Below are 22,221 nucleotides of genomic sequence, written 5' to 3' on the forward strand. Positions count from 1 at the left end.
GTGATTATTTTCTCCATTATTCTTTTGGCCCCTTTTTTTTCTCTTCTCCTTCTGGGACACCCATGACACATATATTCATGTGCTTCATGTTTTCATTCAATTCCCTGAGACATGGCATTCTTTTCCCTATCTGTTCTTTTGTTATAGGATTTCAGATGTCCTGTCCTCTAGTTCCTTAGTCCTTTCTTCTGCCTCTTCAAATCTGCTGATGTGTGTCTCCATTGTGTTTTTCATCTCTTCTATTTTGCCTTTTATTCCCATAAGTTCTGCCAATTGTCTTTTTCAAACTTTCAAGTTCTTCCTTGTTTGCTCAATGTCTTCTTATATCCTTCATCTGTTTTGTCATATCTTCCTTCAGCTCATTTTGATTTTTTAATTGACATCATATTTGTTTTGCCATATCTTCACTCAGCTCATTAATTTGATTTTTTATTTGACTTATATTTGTTTGAAGATCTTCAGTAAGTTTTTTCAACTCCTGAATCTCATTTGAAGTGTAAGTTTGTTCCTTTGGGCCCTATCTTCATTTTTCCTAGTGTGATTCATTATTTTGTGTTGTCTAGGCATCTGGTTTCCTTTATTACCCCAATCAGATTTTCCCAGACCAGACAGGTCCAGGTCTCATCAAGTTTTCCTGAGGATGAGAAGTTGCAAGTTGTCAGACTTTCCTGTGAGCCTCTAGACACTGTGCTTCTCCTATCCTTCCCAGCAGGTAGCACTTGTCAGCCTGCAGCTCCCCACCAGCATAAAGAGGTGCATTACCTTTAATTCTCAGCAGACCCTGTCCCTGCCAGGGGCTGAGAGTGTCAGAAGCCAAGCTTAAGCTTCTTCTGATTTTTTATTTTTACCCCAGGCCCTAGGGTCTGAGTTTTCTGAGGGAGGGCAGCCACTTGAGCTGGGCCTAGCTCACCTTTTTCTTGGGGAAGAGAAGCCCTTTAGGGATTTGTCTCCTACATTTGACTTCTTCCTTTGTGTTTCTAACTATCTTAACTGTTAGAAACACAGCACTGACAATTGAAATGCCTGAGGCTTTCTTTAATGAGCTATGTATAATGACAGAAAAGAAGGGAAAAAAGAAAGAAATCCCCTTTCCAGAGCCAGTCCTCAGCCTCACAGTCAGGAGCCAGAGTTGGTGCCTGGTTCTATGTGTCCCTTTTCTTGTCACATGGCCCTTTTTCAGTATTCTGAGTTCAGCCATCTCCAAAAGCCTCTGTTTCTATTATTAATTTATTTCACATCAGCCCAATCTCCTTTCTGCTGGGAGAAACCTCGGGTTCCTTTCCTGCTTGCTCTAGGTTTAGCTCATAGCTTGTATTTGGTAGTCCAGATTTGTTAACTAAAACCACAGTTGGAGCTTGGTTGAGCTACATTCCCTTCTGCTGAGTAGACTGCTTCTTTTTCCCACAGGGAAGTGTTTTGGCTCAGCCTGCCATGCTGGTGGGGGAAAGGCACAAGCTCTGCAGTTTGGGGAGCTTTACTTACAGTTTTTATGCAGCAATCTCAGTCTTTTCAGATGTTCCCCAACAGTTGTTCCAGACTATTTACTAGTTGTTCCTAGCTATGTGCTATTTGTTCCTGATGAATAACCAAATTCCATACCTCCCTATGTCACCAGCTTGCCCTGCCTCTTTATTCTTTTTGAAAAAGACTGTTTGGTATAACTTTCTTCAAATAAATAAATGGAACAAAATGCAGACTACTGTATTTTAGGTGGTTCTATTCTGTAATTGCTACCCTCAGTGCACAAATAATACCCTTGCCGGATTGATGTCTTTCAGAAATTATTCAAGGAAAAGAGATGAGTGGTGGATGAAGGAAGGTGGGTCACTTTAAAATAATCAAAGATTGCATTCTTGCCTTATTAAGCTTAATAGAAGTGCAACATGCTACACATAGAAATTTAGTGGGAAGTTTCCTTTTCTCTTCCCATTTAAAAAAAAAAATAACTGTTTGATAAAGCTCAGATCCAGCCTCTGGGTACATTTTGGGAAGCAGCTGTGGAGCACCACTCTAAATCCTACTGCTGTGGACAGCAGGATATTAGTAGAGCACACCCCAGTGTTTCCATGCTGTGGATGGCTTACTGTTATTTCAATTGGAAGGATCACTATTTATCCACAAGCCCTCACTATTATTCCCTCACACAATAATTTAATAGCCATTAGCCTCTTGAGAATAAGATACTGTATACTACATTGGTATCAATAATAGCTCATGTAGAGAAGTTGACTACATGAAAACTATTACAAAAGTTAGAGACAATTACAGTTTTCCTTTGTGTCTTCAAGTTGGAAGAGTGAGATGGTAAAACAGATGAAGATGTAGGCAGCACAGGTCTCAAACCATGTAAGCATTATGGTTTAAATCCATTTTAAAGGTTATTGTCAGGAAACGGGAATTTCTAACAAGCACTGTTAAAAATATATCTTAGGTGCAATTTAAGTTAAGTATTTATACTCCAACACAAAACATTTAAAGATTTGAAAACTTTGTAGCCTAGTACTTGCTAAGTTTGGCATCAGCTAAATGGCTAATATTGTATTTAAGGGTGTGAAATACATTTATTTTTTAGAAGGAAAGATTAGTTTTGAAGGGGCAATGGTAGGCAACATGAAAACAATAATTTTTGATCACTGTTATACACTTTACGATGCACTCACATTTATATACAAATTTCATGTTTACAAGTACAAAAGGCAAATAATCTAAGCAACTGCATAAACAAAACATTCAATAGTTAATACTGTTGTGCCTGTTCCCATTTTCTAAATCCAGAAGAAAACTGTAAATGGTATCCTGCGTGTGGACGTCTCCTTTAGAAGTTGAAGACTCTGTGTAGTTTTGCATATGTCTGGGTTTCCACAGAACTGAACTGAGACTCATTGTGTTCCAGGCCAAATTGGCTAGAAGGAAGTCATCCATGGCTGTTTGAGTTTTATTGCTGGTGAAAAACAAACTCCTTAGGGTTTTGAAACAAGAATTTGTGGTCTGTATTTCTGTACTGTTCAACTAAACTTTGCTTTCTAGAGCATGTAGGGTTTTTTTTTTTTTTTAATTTCATTGAGATATATTCACATACTATACAATCATCCAAAGTGTAAAATTAATTGTTCACAGTACCATCATATAGTTGTGCATTCATCACCCCAATTTATTTTTTGAACATTTTCCTTATACCAGAAAAAGTGAAAATAATAAAAAATAAAAGTGAAAAAGAACACTCAAATCATCCCCCCACTCCCACGCTATTTTCCATTTAGTTTTTTGTCCCCAGTTTTCTACTCATCCATCCATACACTGGATAAAGGGAGTGTGATCCACAAGGCTTTCACAATCACACTGTCACCCTTTGTAAGCTGCATTGCTATACAATTGTCTTCAAGAGTTTGATAGTTTTAGGTATTTATTCTAGCTATTCCAATGCAATAAAACCTAAAAAGGGTTATCAATATAGTGCATAAGAATGCCCACTGGAGTGACCTCTCAGCTCCATTTGGAATCTCTCAGCCACTGAAGATTTATTTTGTTTCATTTCACATCACCCTTTTGGTCAAGAAGATGTTCTCAATCCCATGATGTCAGGTCCAGATTCATCCCCAGGAGTCATATCCCACATTGCCAGTGAGATTTACACCCTTGGGAGTCAAATCCCACATAGTGGGGAGGGAAGTGAGTTCACCCACTGAGTTGGCTTAGATAGAGAGGACCACATCTGAGCAACAAAGAGGTACTCAGGGGGAGACTCTTAGGCACAATTACCAGCAGGTTTAGTCTATCCTTTGCAGTAACAGGCTTCATAAGGGCAAATCCCACAATGGAGGGCTTGGCACATCAAACCACCAGTCCTCAATGTTTGTGAGAACATCAGCAACAATCCAGGTGAGGAAGCCCAACACCTCTGCATTTTCCCCAGCTCCTCAGGGGGGCCCTGCATATGTATTTTTATTCTCTGTCCAAATTACTTTCAGATATGTCTCTATTTCACACTAACTTATGCAAACTACCAGTTCTCACTTCCTATGAAAAGTTCCATGTAATTATGGCATTTGAGCAAACTGTATGAGTTAAATTGTTTAGAAAATATAGATCTTGCACCAACTAAACCCTCTTCCCTTGGTCTCACATGGAATTTTTAATTTTGTAAAATGCAATCAGTATTGTCCTTTACCATTTGGCTCAATTTGCCCTAGTCCTAACCACATCTGCTTCATTCATATCTCTAGTTGAAGTCTGGAATCTTTTTCAGCTTTTTTAACAGTTGCTATATGTGCTAATACTGACATTCATATCTGCTGAGTTCTAACTCTGAGATTCAGGTGTCAAACAGATACCCAAAATTCCAGGGATTGATCAGGTTATACACAAAGGGATCAGCATCTGGGAATCTGGAGATAGCCATTACAATTCAGGAATAGAGGTGACTGCTGTAAGAGCTTACATTCTAGGGGCCATTACAATAAGCATTCGCGGATAAGCTGTGCTCTAAGGTTCAATCCTGAGTTTACACATTGTAGTTAGTCCATATTGGTGAGGCATTATACTGTTTGCCTTTGTTTCTGGTGTAGTTCATTCAAAATGCTGTCTACAGATTCCATGCACCTCAGTGCATGTCTCACAGCTTCACTCTTCCTTGCAGTTGCTCTATATTCCATTGTATGCACATACATCTGTTCACCATTCTGTTCCTCAGTCAGTGTACCCTTAGGCCACCTCCACCCATTGCAAATCATGCATACTGTCTCCATAAACACCAGTGTGCAAATGTCCATTCATGTCTCTGCTCTCAGATCTTCCAAGTAAATGCTCCCTAATGAGGTTGCAGAACCTTAAGGCACCCTCATACTTAGCTTTGTGTGAAACCACCCCACTGTCCTCCAGAAAGGCTATACCATTCTGCCTCCTAACCAACAGTAAATGCATACATCACTCTCTCCATGTTTTCACCAGGACTTTTATCCCTGTTTGTATTTTTCCATACAATTTTATAGAGCTATATTCACATACCATATAATTTTCCATAGTGTAAAATCAGTTGTTCATGGTATCATCATACAGTTGTGCATTTATCACCACAGTCAGCGCTTGAACATATTGATTTACTATGAAAAAAAAGTTTTTTTAATGAATAAAAAAAGATAAAAAGAATAAAAAAATATCATAGAATGCAATATAATAGGGTCAGACAATAAGACCACTACCAAGAATCCCATATCCCTCCCTTATATCCCCCTCTCATACACATTTAGCTTTGGTAAATTGCCTTTGTTACATTAAACAGGAGCATATTACAATGTTACTGTTGAACACAGACTCCAATTTGCTTTGATTATATTTTTTCCCCAATACCATCCCCTTTCCAACACTCTGCATGGCTGACATTCATTTGTTCTCCCACATGCAAGAAGTTTTATATTTGTACATTTAGTCACAATCATTGACCACTCCAGTTTTTGTAAATTAAACAGACCCAGTCTTTATCTTCTGCGTTTACCTCAGGTGTCATTCATGCCCCTAGCCCACCTCTTTCAGCTTTACTCACAGACATTTTGGTCAGTGTAGACACAATATTGTGCTATGATCACACAGTATTATGCTAACTATTTCTGGATCTATACAATCAGTCCTGCTAAACATTCTGTAGTCCTTCAGTATCAAATGCCTGATCTCTACCCTCTTTCTATCTCCTGGTAGCCTGTGTTATCAGCTTTAAACTCTCAAAGTTTTCTCATTAATGTTAGATATTAATGAGACCATACAATATTTGTCCTTTGGTTTCTGGCTAACTTCACTTAACATAATGTCCTCAAGGTTCATCCACATTATTACATGTTCAGCGTCTTTGTTCTTATAGCTGCATAATATTCCATCATGTGTACATACCACAATTTGTTTTTTCACTCATCCATTGATGGACATTTGGGCTGTTTCTATCTCTTTGTTACTGTGAATGCTGCATTAAATGTTTTACAAATGTCTGTTTGCATCTTAACTTTCAGTTTCTCTGAGTATATACCTAGCAATGGAGTAGCTGGGTCATATGGCAAATCTATACTTATCTTCCTGAGGAAGTGTCACACTGTCTTGCAGAGTGATTCCATCATTCTACAGTCCCACCCACAGTGAATAAGTGCGCCTCTTTCTCCACATCCTCTCCAGCATTTGTAATTTTCTGTCTTTTGGATAATGGCCATTCTGGTAGGTGTGGGATGATATCTCATTGTGGTTTTGATTGGCATTTCCCTAATAGCCAATGAAGTTGAGCATTTTTTCATATGTTTTTGACCATTTGTATTTCCTCTTTAGAAAAATGTCTGTTCATGTCTCTTGCCCATTTTTTAATTGGGTTATTTGTCATTCTGTTGTTGAGTTGTAGGATCACTTTATATATTCAGAATAGTAAACCCTTATGTGATATTTGGTTTCCAAATATTGTCTCCCATTGTGTAGGCTGCCTTTTTACCTTTCTCACAAAGTCCTTTGATTTACAAGAGTGTTTGCTTTTGAGGAGATCCCATTTGTCTGTTTGTTCTTTGGTTGCTTGTGCTTTGAGTGTAAGGTCTAGGAAACCACCTTTTATCACAAGATCTTTAAGAAATTGCCCTACATTTTCTTCTAAAAGTCTTATGGTCTTAGTGCTAATGTTTAGGTCTTTGATCCATTTCTAGTTAAATTTTGTATAAGGTGTGAGATAGGGGTCCTCTTTCATTCTTTTGGAAATGGATATCCAGTTCTCCAAACACCATTTATTGAAGAAGCTGCTCTGTCCCAGTTGCTTTGGCTTGACTGCCTTATCAAAGATCAATTGTCCATAGATGCAAGAGTCTATTTCTGAACACTAAATTTCATTCCATTGGTTGGTATATCTATCCTTATGCCAGTACCATGCCATTTTGAGCACAGTAGCTTTGTAATATGCTTCAAAGTCAGGTAGGGTGGGCCCCCCCCCCAATTTGTTCCTCTTTCTCAAGATATTTTTGGCTATTAGGGGTACCTTGCCCTTCCAAATAAATTTGGTTGTTGGTTTTTCTATTTCTGCAAAGTAAGTTGTTGGGATTTTAATTGGTATTGCATTGAATCTATAAATCAGTTTAGGTAGAATTGACATCTTAATTATATTTAGTCTTCCAATTGATGAACATGGTATGCTCTTCCAATTATTTAGGTCCTGTTCAATTTCTTTTAGCAGTTTCTTGTAGTTTTCTTTGTACAGGTCTTTTGTAGCCTTTGTTAACTTTATTCCTAAATACTTGATTTTTTTGGTTGCTATTATAAATGTTTTTTTTTTTTATTTCTTCCTCTTATACTTGTGTATAAGAACACTATAGATTTTTGCATGTTGATCTTGTAGCCTGCCACTTTGCTGCATACATTGATTAGTTCTAATAGCTTTGCTTGCCATCTGCAAGCAGTGAAAATTTTGCTTCTTCCTCTCCAATTTGGATGCCTTTTATTTCTTTTTCTTTGCTAATTTCTCTAGCTAGAACTTCCAGCCAATGTTGAATAACAATGGTGACAGTGGGCATCCCTGTCTTGTTCCTGACATTAGAGGGAAAACATTCAGTCTTTCCCCATTGAGTATGATTTTAGCTGTGGATTTTTCATATATTGCCTTTATCATATTGAGAAAATTCCCTTCTATTCCTAACCTTGAACAGTTTTCATCAAGAAAGAATGTTGAATTTTGTCAAATGCCTTTTCTTCATCAATCAAGATGATCATGTGGTTCTTCTGCTTTGATTTATTGATGTGGTGTATTACATTAACTGATTTTCTTGTGTTTTACCAGCCTTGCATACCAGGAATAATCCCACTTTGTCATGGTGTATAATTCTTTTAATGTGCTGCTGGATTTGATTTGCAAGTATTTTGTTGGGAATTTTTGCATCTACATTCATTAAAGAGATTGGGCTATAGTTTTTTCTTTCTTTTTTTTCTTTTTTTTGTAGTATCTTTGTCTGATTTTGGTATTAGGGTATTGGCTTCATAGAATAATTTGGGTAGATTTCTGTCCTCTTCAATTTTTTTGAAGAGTTTGAGCAGGATTGGTACTAATTCTTTCTTGAATGCTTGGTAGAATTAGTATGTGAAGCCATCTGATCATGGGCTTTTCTTTTTTGGGAACTTTTTAATGACTGACTCAATCTCTTTACTTGTGATTTGTTTTCTGAGGTCATCTCTTTCTTCTCAAGTCAATGCTGGTTGTTTATGCTTTTCTAGGAAGTTGTCCATTTCATCTAAGTTGTCTAGTTTATTAGCATATAGTTGCTCATAGTAGTATCTTCTTTATTTCTGCAGGGTCAGTAGCTATGTCTCTTTTCCCATTTCTGATTGCATTTATTTGCAGTTACACTTTTTTTTGGTTGCCTAGCTAAGGGTCCATCAATTTTGTTGATTTTCTCAAAGAACCAACTTCTGGTTTTGTTGATTCTTACTATTGTTTTCCTATTCTCAATTTCATTTATTTCTGCTCTAATCTTTGTTATTTCTTTCCTTTTGTTTGCTTCTGGGTTAGTTTGCTGTTCTTCCTGTAGTTCCATTAGGTGAACAATTAATTCCTCAATTTTTGCTCTCCTCTTTAAATATAGGCATTTAGAGCAATTAATTTCCCTTTCAGCACCTCCTTTGCTGCATCCCATAAGTTTTGATATGTTGTGTTTTCATTGCCATTTCCCTTGAGGTACTTACAAATTTCTCTTGTAATTTCTTCTATTACCCACTGGTTTCCTAACAGTGTGTTGTTTAGCCTCCATATATTTGTAAATTCTACAATCTTCTGCCTGTTGTGTATTTCCAACTTCATTCCAGTATGAATTGAGAAATTGCTTTTTATAATATCAATATTTTTAAATTTGTTGATACTTGCTTTGTGATCAAACATGTGGTCTATCCTAGAGAATGTTCCATGAGCACTTGAGAAAAATATGTACCCTGCTGTCATGGGGTGTAGTGTTCTATAAATGTCTGTCAAGTCTAGTTCATTTATTGTATAATTCAGCATCTCCATTTCCTTGTTGATCCTCTGTCTAGATGTTCTATACACTAATGAGAGTGGTGTATTGAATTCTCCAAGTATTATTGTAGAGGTATCTACTTCTCCTTTCAGTGTTCTCAGTGTTTGCCTCATGACTTTTGTGGCACTCTGGCTTGGTACATAAATGCTTGTGATTGTTATGTTTTCTTAATGAATTGACCCTTTCATTAATATATAGTGTCCTTCTTTGTCTCTTTTAATTGTTTACTTTTGAAGTGTAATTTGTCTGATATTAATATAGCTACTCCCACTTTTTTCTGGTTGTTGTTTGTGTGAAATATCTTTTGCCAACCTTTCAATTTCAGCCTATTTTTGCCCTTGTGTCTAAAGTGAGTTTCCTGTAGACAGCATCTAGATAGGTCCTGTTTTTTAATCCATTCTGCCGGTCTATATCTTTTTATTGGGGAGTTTAATCCATTTAAATTAGTGTTATTACTGTAAGGGAAGTACTTTTTTCTACCATTTTGTTTTCTGGATTTTATATGTCATGTTTAATTTTTTCCTTTGTCTCCTTTTACCCTTCCTGATAATCTTCATTTCTACACTCATCTCCAAACCTCTCTGTCTCCTGTCTTTTCCTATCGGCCTGTAGCACTCCCTTTAGTATTTCTTGTAACACTGGTCTCTTATTCATGATCTCTCTCAGTGTCTGTTTGTCTGAAAATATTTTAATCTCTCCCTCATTTTTGAAGGACGGTTTTTCTGGATATAGAATTCTTGGTTAGCAGTTATTTCTTTTTCAGTGTCTTAAATATATCATACCACTGTCTTCTTGCCTCTATAGTTTCTTATCACACTTCCCCTGTATGTTATGGATTGCTTTTCTCTTGCTGCTTTCAGAGTTCTCTCTTTGTCTTTGACATTGGAAAACATGATCACTAATTATTTGGGAGTAGGTCTATTGAGATCTATTCTGTTTAGGGTACACTCTTCTTCTTGAATCTTTAATTTTCTGTCTTTATAAGATTTGGGAAATTTTCAGTGAATATTTCTTCTATTATTCTTTCTGCCCCTTTCCCCCTCTATTCTCCCTCTGGGACACCCGTAATGTATATATCCATGCACTTCATATTGTCACTCAGCTCCCTAAGACCTTGTTCATATTTTTCTATTCTTTTCACCATCTGTTTTTTTGTATGTATGAATTCAAGTGTCTTGTCTTCCAATTCACTAATCCTTTAGTGCCTGTTCAAATCTACTGTTGTATCTCTCCATTGCCTTTTTCATCTTTTCCATTATGCCCTTCGTTCCCATAAGTTCTGCCATTTGTTTTTTCAAGTTTATAAATTCTTTATGGTCATCCAGTGTCTTCCTTATATCCCTCATCTCTTTTGCTATATCTTTCCTCAGTTTATTAACTTGATTTTTTGAATTGATTTTGGAGATTTTTTGATCTTTCTTCAGTTCATTGAATTGATTTAGCATTAGTTGCCTCAACTCCTGTACTTTGGTTGAACTATTTATTTGTTCCTTTGGCTGGTCCATATTTTTGCATTTTGTAGTATGGCTCATTTTCTTAAGCTGTCTAGGCATCTGACTTTCTTGATTAATTTATTCTGGAGCTTGTTTTCACTCTTTTACCTAGGGTTTTCTTGTTGGTTGGTTTGTTTTCTAACATTTGGTGTTCAGTTCAGCTTATTCTAGGCCTCTAACTTAGACTCTATTTATCTGATGGAGTTTTTCACCTCTTGTTCTCTTTTTCTTGCTCTGCCTCTATGTAGCCTTTTTGTGTGAGGATCTCTTCAAATGTGGTCAACTCCAATAAGATTTTCCCAGTCCAGAGATACCCAGATTCCAGGAAGAGGGTATGGAGTTTCTTTGAGAATGAGACCCTCCTGTGAGGTCTTTAGACTCTGTGCTGCTTCTATGCTGTCCAGCAGGTGGCACTTGCCAGCCTGCAGCTCCCCCACCAGTGTAAGGAGTTTGTGCCAGTTTGAATGTATTATGTCCCCCCAAATGCCATTATCTTTGATGTAATCTTGTGTGGGTGGACCTATCAGTGTTAATTAGATTGTATTTCTTTGAGTGTTTCCATGGAGATGTGCCCCACCCAACTGTGGGTGATGACTCTGATTGGATAATTTCCATGGAGGTGTTGGCCCACCCATTGGGTGGTTCTGAATTAAATTACTGGTGCACTATATAAGATCAGACAGGAGTGAGCTTGCAACAGCCAAGAGGGACTCTCTGAAGAATGCACAGGAGCTGCAGATGAGAGACAGTTTGAGGACAGCTGTTGAAAGCAGACTTTTGCTTCAGAGAAGCCAAGAGAGGAAAAACACTCCAAGAGCAACTAAGAGTAACATTTTTGAGGAACTGCAGCTTAGAGAGCTTTCCTGGGAGAAAGCCATTTTGAAACCAGAACTTTGGAGCAGATGCCAGCCACATGCCTTCCCAGCTAACAGAGGTTTTCCGGACGCCACTGGCCATCCTTCAGTGAAGGTACCCATTTGCTGATGTGTTAACTTGGACACTTTACGGCCTTAAGACTGTAACTGTGTAGTCAAATAAACCCCCTTTATAAAAGCCAATCCATTTTTGGTGTTTTGCATTCTGGCAGGATTAGCAAACTAGAACAGAGTTTGGAGGCTTTAGTTCTCCAGGTGACCCAGACCCTGTCGGGGGCATGACTGGCTGAAGTTGATTTCTGAATTCCATCCACTGGGGTCCGAATTCCCTGAAGGGGTCTGCCACTGGAGCTGGACCACGTCCCCCTTCTCTTGGGGAAATTATGTCCTTTAGCAAGTTGTCTCTCCTGCTAGACTTATTGCTTTTTCTCTCAGAGCTGTATTACTTCTGCTCTTGCCTGGGCCCAAATTGCAAGTCTTTGAGGCTTTTTTGTAATGGCTTACATAGAATAGTTGTTTTTAAAAATACAGAAAATGATAAAAAGAAAAAAGAAAAAGAAAGGCCCCATATAGACTATTTAAAGAAAAGCACTTTAATTCAGTCCTTGCAGTGCTGATGGGCTATTGAAATGCAAAAAGACAAGGAGTTGAAGCAATTGAGGTCCAAAAAAAAAAAAAAAACAACAGAAAAAGTGGCTTTTCAGAGAAGGGCCCTGGCCCCCTTGGTTCGCAAATGCGCCTGATTCTGTTTCAGCCCAACCCGTCTCTGTATTGTGTTCACCCCCAACTCCAAAAGTCTCTGTTTTTCTTTGTTGGTTTTTTGTTTTTTTTTTCTGTTTTTGCTATCCCTATGTCCTCTTCAGTTGGCTGACTGCTCCCAGATTCTCCAGTGTCTGGCCTCAGTTTATCTATGGTTAGAGTTTTTGTTCAGTAGTCTGTTTGTTAATCAGTTCTGCAACTGCAGCTCTCCCTCCTGGTTCCCAACACTGTCAGCCCTTCCTCTCTCAGGAAACCAGCACAACAGGGAGGGGCACGGGCCCTCTGGCTGTGAGAACTTACATATTTCACTGATCTCAGCTGTTCCTCATGCTTGTGGCTGTTGTATGACTGTGTCCAAACCCAGATTCCTCTGGGGTGTCTGTTCCACACAGTTGCTGGCTATCTACTGGCTGCCCCAGAAGAGTAACTAAAACACACACTTCACTACTCTCTCATCTTGAGCCCCCCCACCCCGAGCAGGTAGGTTTTTAGTGGCAATCCTTTCTGTTTGGGTTTCTGTGACAGATGAATCAGTGCTCATGGAAAAGCTGTTGTGCGGAGACACGGAAGGCCCCCTGGCTTAACAAACTATAGAGCAGGGCCTTCCCAAAGCTACAGATGTCTGAAGGCAGACACTGAAGCTAGGGAAAGGCCAAAAGCCTTGCACATCTGAAAGCAGACAGCAATTTAGATGAGGGAATAATCTCTGAGCTCTTGCTGGGCTCCTTCCGTGCTCCTGTCTCCTGCCTCCTGCCCCCTGCCCCTGCTGTTTCCTGTCTAACTCCCAAAGAAATTGTCCCTTAAGACTAAAGATATGTAAATACACCTCATGGCTTTGGAGAGAATGTACCCCTCCCTGATATACCTGAGAACAGTCACGTAGGAGACTACCTTGTATGCTATAAAGACCTGTAGAAATAAGTAGAATAAAACTTTCTTTTTGCATGGACACTGAGGATGGAGTTGTGCTCCCGTTCTTTCACACTGGAGTGTTTCAGAATACTGCCCAGAGGCAGATGAGGGCTGCTGCTTAAAAAAGAAATTTAAGTCTATCTGTGACTGCGTATCAAACATTTCAAGGCCTAAGAACTTAGCATTTCCCCTACAACTGTAGGACTGAGCAGAGGTGTCTGCAAGTAAAAAGTCAGTTTGGGTGTCTATGTCTAGGGATTCCAAGACTGGTTCAGTGTTCATACTGCTGAGTTCATTCTCTTCAATTTGAGTTTAGATATTTTAGGCCAAAAAGAACTCTTCAATATCAAAATCTATTCCAGGATTTTGGGTTGGGCCAGATGGGAGCTGTGTGTCAGATTCAGTGTTTGCGTCAGTTACAGAAGACTGCAATTATCCGATGTCTGACCTGGCAGGTTATTTGACAATATGTTTTCTAAATTGCTTAATAAATCTATGGTTTGGGTCTGATTATCTGTCATGTTTTGTGCAGGAAGGATACTATTCTGCTCATTCAAGTTTATAATTAGTGCATTTTTCTCAATATCTTGGTTTAAAGTCCTAGGGTCGTTCTGAGGTAACAAACCATGAGTTATAGTATCTGCTACCAAACTGTTGCTTATAATATTGTCTGTAGAAACCCTGTATGATGAATGGACATTCTCAAAAAGGTCTCCACACATTACTGCTTGGTCCATGTGTACCCAGTCATCTGTGGAACTGCACTCCATTGGTTTGCATTTCTCTGGAGACTCCATCTGATTGTAAACAAGCATCTATAAAAGCATTGGTCTGAGCAGCTACAGATGAAGTTACTTTTGAACTGGGTAACAATGAGTATGAATGCTAATGGGAAGTGGAACTTGAGAACCAAATGTCAAATTGGTTTCAGAACAAAATGATACAGAGGAGTCTGGGGAAGCCCACTGTGCAGAAGGCGGGATGGTTGGTGAGCCATAAGACAGATCTCTCTGCACATTGATGGAAGAAATGCTGTTCTTCTGACATGTGTTCCCCAGTTGTTGCAAAGTAGTAGATGGATTTTTACCCAAGTTCACTTGAATACCTGTACTAATTGGCTTAACAGCAATGGGATTCACAATTTTGGAGAGTGGCAGGCTCTCCTTAAGAGAGCACACCTTTGAATCTAGGCTGAGCAGATCAGGGTTCCTCTGGAACAAGAAGAGTAAGTGAACAGTGCCTGTGGCAGAGCCCTGGTGTCCACACCTACTACGACAGGCTGGGCTGAGGAGTTAGCCCTAGTGGGCACAAAGACAGGCATAGGAGAAAACTGTGTAAAAGGTAGTGTATCAAAGCCACTTTGGGCTTTGGTAAAAGCAACTTCTGAGGATGTCTTGGAGGTGTTGTAAGAGTCTGTTTTCTGGCATTAGAGCTGCAAGTATTCAAAGGAAGCCATTGGCTTTGTTTCTGAAGCTTCTAATTCTTGAGTGTCTGCTCTAGAGGTTGGTTTATCAATGACTCATGTTTTTTGACAACTTATGGTTGTCCATGGAGTTCTCCATTTTCCTTTTCTTACTAGGTGGATCCCTGTGCTTAGCAGGGAGCTCATGCCCAGTTCACTGTGTGACTGCAAGACAGTTCTGCTGGTGTAAGGACAGCCACATGTGCACTGGAAGGTCTTACCACAGTCCTCCACGTGTCCTTTCAAGTCCCATTCAGTACCATAAGAATTGCTGCACTTACTACATTTATGCTTCTTTTCAGCACGCATTTTCATAAAGTGCTGTTTATAAGAGATAATTGAAAAATGGTCTGTCAGGGCCTCTAGGGCATCCTTCAATTGGACAACAGTAGAATTTCGATATGGTTTTCAAATCTTTCTTTATTGTTGGATTTACTATGCTGTCCTGCAGGCAATGGCTCTTGACCGGGTGCCTGTTGAGCAAGGGCTTGCTGCCCATGCAGGGTGCACAGGATGTTGGTGCCCACAGCCCGGGACAGCTTGCTCACCAATGGCTGGATCAGCTCTCGGGCAGACAGTGCCAGCGATTCAGGCTGCTGCCTCACCACTGCGGGCCGCGGCCAGCTGCTCCTCAGCTGTCCCAGGGGACCCCAGAGCTCTCCTCCCTGCCGCTGCCTCAGAGGTCACCATGGCTCCCACACAGCAGCAGAACCACCATTTACTTTTAAGAACATATACACTCAAAGAAATTTGATTCATTTTTAAGATAATAGAGTAGGAAGGGGTTATTTCTAATTTTCAAATAAGAAATTGGCACTAAAGTTTCCTTAATACAAATTAGCTAAAATAGAATTTCCCTAAAATGATATAATTAGATCATGTATCTTATTCTTTTTAAACAATAAGAGTAAAATCTGGGTTTTGGTAGGAGTCCAGAAAGTTTAAATGTTTTATGGCAGTGCTTAATACAAACAGGATGCATATTAGAAGTAATTCACATACATTTGAATTTAGTCAGTGAGAACCAACAGGCCACATTCTCATGAAACAAATCAAAATAGATGTTTTAGAATGAGGATGTTTAGAAGACATGTGTCAAGTATTTCCATGTTTGGATTGCATATATAATTTGCATAGGAAAGTTTGGCCTTGATCAATCAATAAATCACTCAGTCCTTACTGATTCAACACCTCCCAAATTCAGAGCGCTTTGGTTGTAATGACATCAGGAGTGAATGGCCAGAGTAGTCAGTTAGCATAGATGGGGCACTTTTAATAGTATGACTAAATTTATGTCTTTGCATATGACTCTAATGCATATGCAAGTAACACTATATAGTGTTTTGTTGTTTGTTTTGTTTTGTTTTGTTTTGTTTTTCCTGGAGCAATGTATCTTAAAATTAGCATTTCCTATAATAAATAACAGATTTAGCAAATAATTTTGGAGGGGCTTTTGTAGATTTTAGTAAAGTAATATATATTCTTTGCTTCTTTGTCTATATGGGTTTTATATCACATTGCAATTTTTAAGATATGGACTTGGAAATTACAGTATCAAACTTTTTCCCAGAATGTAGAAAATTATACTTTGGGAAGGAAGAAGAAGATATATTTATATAAGTTTGGCAAGTCAAACAGCAGCTAAGAGACTCAAGGCTTCAGGAGGAGTTATTTTAATTAAACTAATTGAAGGTTTTATTTTAATTAGTACTCTGAGAAGATTTTTGCAGGAAATTAAAGTTCAGGATTTTTTCCTTTGTTTAATGAAAAACAGCTTAAGGCAAATAGGTTTCAGTTTTAACCATTAAACCATAAACAAATTATGGGAAATACAGCTCCTTATTTTTCTAAGTGCTCTAACATTTAATGTCAAAGTTTTGCCAAAATGCTTTTAACATTGATTTCTTTCTTTTTTCTACATCTATGATTGTACTAATGTTTTTCAAGTTTATTACTAATTTGTATATCTACCAGTTATAGGCAATACAAGATTATCTTTTTTGAAGCCCAAATTTATTGTTCACAAGTGAGAAATATTTATTTGAAAGCCAATAATTTCTACAAATATAAATGTACCATGGAAGTGCTACAGAAATACTAATGTTAAATATTCTCTCTAACAGAAATTAAAAACAAAACAATAGATCATCAAACAATTACCAAACGTAATCTACAATGTACTTGAAAAATTATTACCATTCATTTTATGCCATTCAAAAGTCATGGGATACTTTAAGTAATATCAATATTTAAATATTAAAAATGTATTGCCATTTCAAACAGAATCTGATAATACATATTTTAAATAATTTGCATATCATTAAATGATTTAAATTTTTAAACCTAACCATATACGGACAGTATTACCATCACAATTCCAATATGAACCCTGTAGTTTGGTTCTGAGCTTCTTTCAGACAAATAAAAGAAAAAAGTCAGACATTTGATTCTTATTGTCTAACAGAAAAGAGACATCAGTTTGTGAAGGAAAATAAGCCTTTATCTTAGTTATAAAAAGGAAACTTTGTCATAAGCTTGATTCTGGATTACTAAAAGAGAGAAAATATCCACAATGAAAAGCAGCATTCTCATTTCTATGGTGAGTAGTTGGGATTTGAAGATTTGATGGAGCATATGGGAGGGAGATACATATTCTAGGTGACTTAAAATGGTTGTATTAAGTTTTGCCAATAGGTGCTGTTTCTTAATTAGTATATCTAACAGTTATGAATGCTATTTTTTCTATAGTCTCTTGTTGGGCACAAAACAAGCATTCTTTTTCTTTTATGAGAAAAATTCTCATATACAATATTTATCAATATTATCTTTATCATTTATCCCCTCCCTGGCGTATATTAAACAGAAGACAAAATTTTGCTCAGAAAGTGACCTTCACCTTTGACGAAAATTTTATTCTGGGAGATTTAAGTCATCATGTGTCAGCTCTCAGCATGCTTTCTTATCCTAGCTTAGATGTAGCAGATTTTTAAAACATATACATGATGGTTTGCAATTTGGAGTTGTCCATGTTTTCTTCTTTCCTTAAAGATTGTTTTTCATTATGGATATTCTATTTTAAATATTTATATTCTGAGGGGTTGAGATGTAGTGACTTTATTCTGACATATTTTACTTGTAATCTTATAATTATCTTGTAATTGGACACTTTTATGTACATTAAAAATCAAAGAAATCAAAGAAAAAATTTGCATTTCTTATTCCTTTGTTTTATTTGAAATGTTTTTTTTTTTAATTTTTTTGATAAATAAAGTTTTAAAAAAAGAGAAAAAGAGGGAGAGAGGCAGGAAGGAAGGAATAAAGATGAAAGGGAAGGAGGGAGGAGGCGGGGCAAGATGGCAGACTGGTGAGCTGTATGTTTTAGTTACTCCTCCAGGAAAGCAGGTAGAAAGCCAGGAACTGAGTGGAATGGACACCACAGAGCAATCTGTCTTTGGGCATACTTCATACAACACTCATGAAAACGTGGAACTGCTGAGATCAGCGAAATCTGTAAGTTTTTGCGGCCAGGGGACCCGCGCCCCTCCCTGCCAGGCTCAGTCCCGGGGGAGGAGGGGCTGTCAGCTCCAGGAAGGAGAAGGGAGAATTGCAGTGGCTGCTCTTATGGGAAACTCATTCTACTGATTCAAACTCCAACCATAGATAGACTGAGACCAGACACCAGAGACTCTGAGAGCAGCCAGCCCAGCAGAGAGGAGACAGGCATAGAAAAAGAACAACACGAAAAACTCCAAAATAAAAGCAGAGGATTTTTGGAGTTCTGGTGAACACAGAAAGGGGAAGGGCGGAGATCAGGCCTTGAGGCGCATATGCAAATCTCGAAGCAAGGCTGATCTCTCTGCCCTGTGCACCTTTCCTTAATGGCCCTGGTTGCTTTGTCTATTAGCATTTCAATAACCCATTAGATCTCTGAGGAGGGCCGTTTTTTTTTTTTTTTTTTTAAATCCTTTTTGCTTTTTCTAAAACAATTACTCTAAGAAGCTCAATACAGAAAGCTTCAAAGAATTGAAATTTGGGCACGTCAAATCAAGAGCAGAACTAAGAGAGCTCTGAGACAAAAGGCAATAATCCAGTGGCTGAGAAAATTCACTAAACAACACAACTTCCCAAGAAAAGGGGGGTGTCCGCTCACAGCCACCATCCTGGTGGACAGGAAACACTCCTGCCCATCGCCAGCCCCATAGCCCAGAGCTGCCCCAGACAACCCAGTGTGACGGAAGTGCTTCAAATAACAGGCACACACCACAAAACTGGGCGTGGACATTAGCCTTCCCTGCAACCTCAGCTGAATGTCCCAGAGCTGGGAAGGGGGAGCAGTGTGAATTAACAGAGCCCCATTCAGCCATCATTTGAGCAGACTGGGAGCCTCCCAACACAGCCCAGCAGCCCAGAACTGCCCTGGGGGGACGGCACTCACCTGTGACATAGCACAGTCATCCCTCAACAGAGGACCCGGGGTGCACAGCCTGGAAGAGGGGCCCACTTGCAAGTCTCAGGAGCCATACGCCAATACCAAAGACTTGTGGGTCAGTGGCAGAGACAAACTGTGGCAGGACTGAACTGAAGGATTAGACTATTGCAGTAGCTTTAAAACTCTAGGATCATCAGGGAGATTTGACTGTTAGGGCCACCCCCCCTCCCCGACTGCCCAGAAACACGCCCCACATACAGGGCAGGCAACACCAACTACACACGCAAGCTTGGTACACCAATTGGGCCCCACAAGACTCACTCTCCCACTCACCAAAAAGGCTAAGCAGGGGAGATCTGGCTTGTGGAGAACAGGTGGCTCGTGGACGCCACCTGCTGGTTAGTTAGAGAAAGTGTACTCCACGAAGCTGTAGATCTGATAAATTAGAGATAAGGACTTCAACTGGTCTACAAACCCTAAAAGAACCCTATCAAGTTCAGCAAATGCCACGAGGCCAAAAACAACAGAAAATTATAAAGCATATGAAAAAACCAGACGATATGGATAACCCAAGCCCAAGCACCCAAATCAAAAGACCAGAAGAGACACACCTAGAGCAGCTACTCAAAGAACTAAAGATGAACAATGAGACCATAGTACGGAATATGAAGGAAATCAAGAAGACCCTAGAAGAGCATAAAGAAGACATTGCAAGACTAAATAAAAAAATGGATGATCTTATGGAAATTAAAGAAACTGTTGACCAAATTAAAAAGATTCTGGACACTCATAGTACAAGACTAGAGGAAGTTGAACAACGAATCAGTGACCTGGAAGATGACAGAATGGAAAATGAAAGCATAAAAGAAAGAATGGGGAAAAAAATTGAAAAACTCGAAATGGACCTCAGGGATATGATAGATAATATGAAACGTCCGAATATAAGACTCATTGGTGTCCCAGAAGGGGAAGAAAAGGGTAAAGGTCTAGGAAGAGTATTCAAAGAAATTGTTGGGGAAAACTTCCCAAATCTTCTAAACAACATAAATACACAAATCATAAATGCTCAGCGAACTCCAAATAGAATAAATCCAAAAAAACCCACTCCGAGACATATACTGATCACACTGTCAAACATAGAAGAGAAGGAGCAAGTTCTGAAAGCAGCAAGAGAAAAGCAATTCACCACATACAAAGGAAACAGCATAAGACTAAGTAGTGACTACTCAGCAGCCACCATGGAGGCAAGAAGGCAGTGGCACGATATATTTAAAATTCTGAGTGAGAGGAATTTCCAGCCAAGAATACTTTATCCAGCAAAGCTCTCCTTCAAATTTGAGGGAGAGCTTAAATTTTTCACAGACAAAGAAATGCTGAGAGAATTTGCTAACAAGAGACCTGCCCTACTGGAGATACTAAAGGGAGCCCTACAGACAGAGAAACAAAGACAGGACAGAGAGACTTGGAGAAAGGTTCAGTACTAAAGAGATTCGGTATGGTTACAATAAAGGATATTAATAGAGAGAGGGAAAAATATGGCAAACATAATCCAAAGGATAAGATGGCCGATTCAAGAAATGCCTTCACGGTTTTAACGTTGAATGTAAATGGATTAAACTCCCCAATTAAAAGATATAGATTCGCAGAATGGATCAAAAAAAATGAACCATCAATATGTTGCATACAAGAGACTCATCTTAGACACAGGGACACAAAGAAACTGAAAGTGAAAGGATGGAAAAAAATATTTCATGCAAGCTACAGCCAAAAGAAAGCAGGTGTAGCAATATTAATCTCAGATAAAATAGACTTCAAATGCAGGGATGTTTTGAGAGACAAAGAAGGCCACTACATACTAATAAAAGGGGCAATTCAGCAAGAAGAAATAACAATCGTAAATGTCTATGCACCCAATCAAGGTGCCACAAAATACATTAGAGAAACATTGGCAAAACTAAAGGAAGCAATTGATGTTTCCACAATAATTGTGGGAGACTTCAACACATCACTCTCTCCTATAGATAGATCAACCAGACAGAAGACCAATAAGGAAATTGAAAACCTAAACAATCTGATAAATGAATTAGATTTAACAGACATCTACAGGACATTACATCCCAAATCACCAGGATACACATACTTTTCTAGTGCTCACGGAACTTTCTCCAGAATAGATCATATGCTGGGACATAAAACAAGCCTCAATAAATTTAAAAAGATTGAAATTATTCAAAGCACATTCTCTGACCACAATGGAATACAATTAGAAGTCAATAACCATCAGAGACTTACAAAATTCACAAATACCTGGAGGTTAAACAACACACTCCTAAACAATCAGTGGGTTAAAGAAGAAATAGCAAGAGAAATTGCTAAATATATAGAGACGAATGAAAATGAGAACACAACATACCAAAACCTGTGGGATGCAGCAAAAGCAGTGCTAAGGGGGAAATTTATAGCACTAAACGCATATATTAAAAAGGAAGAAAGAGCCAAAATCAAAGAACTAATGGATCAACTGAAGAAGCTAGAAAATGAACAGCAAACCAATCCTAAACCAAGTAGAAGAAAAGAAATAACAAGGATTAAAGCAGAAATAAATGACATAGAGAACAAAAAAACAATAGAAAGGATAAATATCACCAAAAGTTGGTTCTTTGAGAAGATCAACAAGATTGACAAGCCCCTAGCTAGACTGACAAAATCAAAAAGAGAGAAGACCCATATAAACAAAATAATGAATGAAAAAGGTGACATAACTGCAGATCCTGAAGAAATTAAAAAAATTATAAGAGGATATTATGAACAATTGTATGGCAACAAACTGGATAATGTAGAAGAAATGGACAATTTCCTGGAAACATATGAACAACCTAGACTGACCAGAGAAGAAATAGAAGACCTCAACCAACCCATCACAAGCAAAGAGATCCAATCAGTCATCAAAAATCTTCCCACAAATAAATGCCCAGGGCCAGATGGCTTCACAGGGGAATTCTACCAAACTTTCCAGAAAGAACTGACACCAATCTTACTCAAACTCTTTCAAAACATTGAAAAAAATGGAACACTACCTAACTCATTTTATGAAGCTAACATCAATCTAATACCAAAACCAGGCAAAGATGCTACAAAAAAGGAAAACTACCGGCCAATCTCCCTAATGAATATAGATGCAAAAATCCTCAACAAAATACTTGCAAATCGAATCCAAAGACACATTAAAAAAATCATACATCATGACCAAGTGGGGTTCATTCCAGGCATGCAAGGATGG

The 22,221-nt window shown here is 38.5% G+C and overlaps 1 pseudogene; it reads right to left on the reverse strand.

Moving 5' to 3' along the window:
* Positions 1 to 2,815: 2,815 nt before the first annotated feature.
* On the reverse strand, positions 2,816 to 15,072 carry LOC119544828 (annotated as a pseudogene).
* Positions 15,073 to 22,221: the final 7,149 nt, after the last annotated feature.

The sequence above is a fragment of the Choloepus didactylus genome, chromosome 9, assembly GCF_015220235.1.
Source record: "Choloepus didactylus isolate mChoDid1 chromosome 9, mChoDid1.pri, whole genome shotgun sequence".
Classification (NCBI taxonomy): Eukaryota; Metazoa; Chordata; class Mammalia; order Pilosa; family Megalonychidae; genus Choloepus; species Choloepus didactylus.